We start from the raw sequence: 5,047 nt of genomic DNA, 5'->3' as shown, positions 1-5,047 counted from the left end.
TTCTTCTTCTTTTTTTTTTTAAAAGGCAGGATCTCACTCTCGCCCAGGCTAGAGTGTAGTGGTACAATCATGACTCACTGCAGCCTCTACCACTTGGCTCGAGCTATACTCCTGCCTCAGCTTCCTGAGTAGCTGGGGCTGCAGGTGCACACCACTATGTCCAGCTCATTTTTTTTTTTTTTTTTTTTTGAGATGGGGTCTCACATTGCTGGTCTCGAACTCCTGGGCTAAAGTGATCCTTCTGCCTCACCCTCCCAAAGTGCTGGGATTATGGGCGTGAGCCACTGCACCCAGCCAGTGACAACTACTTTCTTTTGGAAAATAGATTTTGTTAAAGAGAGGTCAACTAGAGGGGAAAAAAAGAGGACTATTTCCTTCATTTCAGTGATTTGCTACAAGTTTCCTTTACATGGAAGCCTCTCCAAGGGTTTTCAAAGTATTATTCAATTTACAAAGATTGTGGATATACTAAACTTTTCCATGAAATGATATAGAAAAATGTCTTGTAGAACCTCAACAGAAGTCAGTCCTTCCCCGATCTCCCATACCCAGAGTTCCGAGGTAAGTCAGGCGTGGTGTTCCATCCCAGGAGTTAAGTTCTTCCTGCTTAGAAGTTAAGATTAGTCCGGCCCGGTGGTAAGATCACACCTGTAATTCCAGCACTTGGGAGGCTGAGGTGGGCAGATCACCTGAGGTCAGGAGTTTAAGACCAGCCTGGCCAACATGGTGAAACCCCGTCTGCACTAAAAATACAAAAATTAGCCGGGTGTGGTGGCACGCACCTGTAATCCCAGCTACTTGGGAGGTGGAGACGGGAGAATTGCTTGAACCCGGGAGGCGGAGGTTGCAGTGAGCCGAGATTGCACCACTGCACTCCAGCCTGGGAGACAGAGCAGGACTCCTCTGTCTCAAAAAAAGAAAAAGAAAAAAGCAATAGTTTAGGCCTTTTCATCTGGGGTCAGACATGTCCAAGTCTCTCCCAAACAGAGGCTGGGTGCCGGGTGCTGGGCAGCATTCTTAACCTTTCCAGTCGCATCAGCATCTCCTCCACATCCCCATCCCACCTGCTTATTTTGCCTGATGTTTGCTACAGGATAATCACTTTGGAACTGCAGGGCAGCCTCCCTGTTTCAAGACTGCATACAGACCAGAAGGGGTGTGGAAAAGGTCACTAATATAATCATATATGACTTGTCCACCAACAAATACTCATACAAACCATGGTGGGCACTAAGAAATTTATTTATTTTTTATTTTTATTTTTATTTTTATTTTTTTGAGACGGAGTCTCACTCTGTCGCCCAGGCTGGGGTGCAGTGGCCGGATCTCAGCTCACTGCAAGCTCCGCCTCCCGGGTTCACGCCACTCTCCTGCCTCAGCCTCTGGAGTAGCTGGGACTACAGGTGCCCGCCACCACGCCCAGCTAGTTTTTTGTATTTTTTAGTAGAGACGGGGTTTCACTGTGTTAGCCAGGATGGTCTCGATCTCCTGACCTCGTGATCCGCCCGTCTCGGCCTCCCAAAGTGCTGGGATTACAGGCTTGAGCCACCACGCCCGGCCAGGCTGGTCTTAAACTCCTGGCTTCAAGCAATCCTTTTGCCTTGGCCTCCCAAACTTTTTCTGCTGAGGCCTTTGCATTTTCAAAGGGGCCTGTTATTCCCATCAAGTTACAGGCGCAAGTCCAAATTCCAAGTGTCAATGTACGAGTGCAATATGTTTCCTGACCTCTCTCTCACATCTCCTGTTTAGTCATGTCTCCCGCATAACTGAAACTAAAGTCATTTTGAAATTATCTCCATTGCCCAACAGGTCACACTTTTCCTTTTTTTTTTCTTTTTTTTTTTTTTTCAAGATGGAGTCTTGCTCTGTCGCCCAGGCTGGAGTGCAGTGGTGTGATCTTGGCTCACTGTAACCTCCACCTCCCACGTTCAAGCGACTCTCGTGCCTCAGCCACCTGAATAGCTGGGATTACAGGTGTGAGCCAGCGTGCCTGGCTCAGGTCACACTTTTTCACATGTTCCATCCACCTGCTGTTATGTCTAAACTCCTAGGCTTCATTATGGCTTAGCTGAAAAGCCACTCCTCTGGGAGGCTTCCTTGACTCCCCTTGTCCAAGTCAGTCTCTGCAGCTTGACTCAGGCTTCCAACACTTGTCACATTTCACCATTGTCATTAGCTTACATCTGCCCCCTCCAACAAGCCCTTAACTCTGGAGCCTAGGACTCTGAATGGACACTCCACAAGTGTTTCTTGACTAAATGTCACCCATGCTAAAAAAAAAACCTGGAGTGCTGTTTTTAACATGTGAATCTAAGCTTTGCTTCCTTTTTTGGGGGTAAGTGGGGAATGGTGTCTGGCTGTAACCCAGACTTGAATGCAGTGGTAAGGTATCAGCTCACTGCAGCCTCCACCTCCCCAGTTCAAGTGATTCTCCTGCCTCAGCCTCCCAAGTAGCTGGGATTACAGGCACATGCCACCACACCCAGCTAATTTTTGTATTTTTAGTAGAGATGGGATTTTACCATGTTGGTCAGGCTGAGCTCGAACTCCTGACCTCAAATGATCCACCCATCTTGGCCTCCCAAAGTGCTGGGGATTACAGGCATGGGCCACTGTGCCCAGTGTAGGCATGCTAACATTCTTTGAATGGCCCAAATCAATATTCTTTCTTGTTTTGGAGCTTTATTCATGCTTCTTCCTCTGCCTGGAATGTTCTCCTGCTCCTCTTTGCCTGGCTAGCTCCTATGCATCCTTCAGATAGCTAAAATATCCCTCAGGAAGACTTCCTAGACCCCCTCCCCAATTCTAGGTGAAGGGGGGACTAGGCTGAGGGCCCCATCTAGGCACCCCCAGCACCCTCTGCTTGCCCAGTTGCAACATGGCTCTCACTGCAAGGCGGTGGCTCATTTGTCTTTCTTCCCTGTTCATGTGCAGTGTACTCTGTGCCTAACTCGCCCGCTGGCATAGGTCCAGCCTCAAGCACAGCACTTGGAAGGGAAGAGGTACCTGATAAATATGTGTTAAATGTGGGTTAGAGGAATGGATTTCGCCATTTTAAATCTTGATTTCAATAGCTTTCTGTTGCCTTTGGAATAAAGCCTTACCACAGCTTTTACAGGACTTTCTGATGTGGTCTCCATGTATTTTCAGTCTCGTCTCTTAAAAATACACCCTTTGATTTCAGTGTCCCGCTCAAACATGGCAGCCACATTGAACTGAATGAAGGCCCCCAAATGCCTGCTCTCCCTTCTTTCAGCCTCCACAGTGAAACTGCCATTGCACACTTATAAAAGACAGTGAAAGAGATCTGACCTAACCAACTCCATCTTGCTTCTAACCTCCAAGCTGTCCTTGTTCATTCCTGGGCGCAGGCTGAACTGACTTTGGGAGGAAGTTTATAGTTTAAAACAAAGACGATAACAGCCCTTTTCCAAAACAAACCTCCTTCTTCCCTGGGGACTAGACTGCCTTTGCAGAACAAGAAATTAGCCACAAGATTAGAAATTATGGTTTAGGAGTCATGCAGCTGGAGACTACCAGGTTCTGACCCTCCCTAAATTGCTCCGAAAATCAGTGCTTGAGGTATTTTGCAGACCCTGCACTTGATGGATCGGCTGGCACCACCCAGATCAATAAACTGGCTCTTCTGATCTTGTGGCCCCCACCCAGCAACTGACTCAGCGCAAGAAGACAGCTTCAACTCTCTCTGAGTTCATCTCCGACCTTACCAATCAGCACTCCCAGCTCACTGGCTTCCCCCAGCCCCCAAGTTGTCCTTAAAACTCTGCTCCCCGAATGCTTGGGGAGACTTATCTGAGTGATAATAAAACTCTGTTCTTCACAGCCAGCTCTGCGTGAATTACTCTTTCTCTATTGCAATTCCCCAGTCTTGATAAATCAGCTCTGTCTAGGCAACGGGCAAGGTGAACTCACTGGGCAGTTATAGCAGTACTCTTCCGCCTGGCACACTCACCTCTCACTCCGCTTCCTTTTCTGCCTAACATCCAGTAATCTTTAAGTTCAGTGGCCCTTCCTCCAGGAAGCCTCCCTTGACTTCCTAAGGCCAGCTCTGGTTCCCTTTAGTGGTACCCCTCTGGGCTTCCTTTGACCTTCTATGTGTTTTCCCTAGGGGATGGTGAGGCAGGAGACTGAACTGGACTCACTGTGATGTCTCTAGTGCTGGGAACAGTGCTGGGCACCTGGCCGGTATATACACACACACACACACACACACACACACATATATATTTGAGACAGTCTCGCTGTGTTGGCTAGGTTGGAGTTCAGTGGCATGATCTTGGCTCACCACAACCTCTGCCTCCCAGGTTCAAGCAATTCTCCAGCCTCAGCCTCCTGAGTAGCTGGGATTACAGGAACACACCACCACACCTGGCTAATTTTTAAAGATTTTTGGTAGAGACAGGGTTTCACCATGTTGTCCAGGTTGTTCTCTAACTCCTGACCTTAAGTGATCTGCCTGACTCAGCACCCCAATCAATAGATATTTTAAAATGAATTTTAGAGCTGAGGGACAGTGACAGGAAGGCAGGCTGTACTTGTTCATCTCACCATATTCTGAGCTCAGACATCCAAAGGAAAGAAATGGTTATAAAGGATGAGATCATATGCTCATGTCCAAACCTCGAGATTAAAATAAAATTATTAAAAACCTCAGAAAGGATGGACAGTATTTTGATAGTAATGAGTAAGTAGTCTTCAAGCCCTAGGAAACCCAGTTTGCTTTTCCTGGTAAATAAGTTGTTTTTAATATGATTTCATTTTTTTAAAGTGACCCAATGAAAATTGCCACCTAATATGAGATGTAGAAATAAATCCTAAACAGGCAACACAGGACACAGACTCCATACTGAAGACAATAGCAAATAAGACCCACACTGCAAATTCCCAAGAACCAAGAGCAGAGAAATGCAAAGAAATTTTGAGACAGAAGATTAGGAGGCAGCATTTTAATATAACAAATAATAAGGATAGGCCAGAGGCTTGCTACTTAAAGTGTGGTTGCAGCTCGATAGCATCAGCATCTCCC

The sequence above is a fragment of the Colobus angolensis genome, unplaced genomic scaffold (genome assembly GCF_000951035.1).
Source record: "Colobus angolensis palliatus isolate OR3802 unplaced genomic scaffold, Cang.pa_1.0 Scaffold102, whole genome shotgun sequence".
In the NCBI taxonomy this organism is placed as follows: Eukaryota; Metazoa; Chordata; class Mammalia; order Primates; family Cercopithecidae; genus Colobus; species Colobus angolensis.
Note: the sequence above shows the minus strand (reverse complement) of the source record.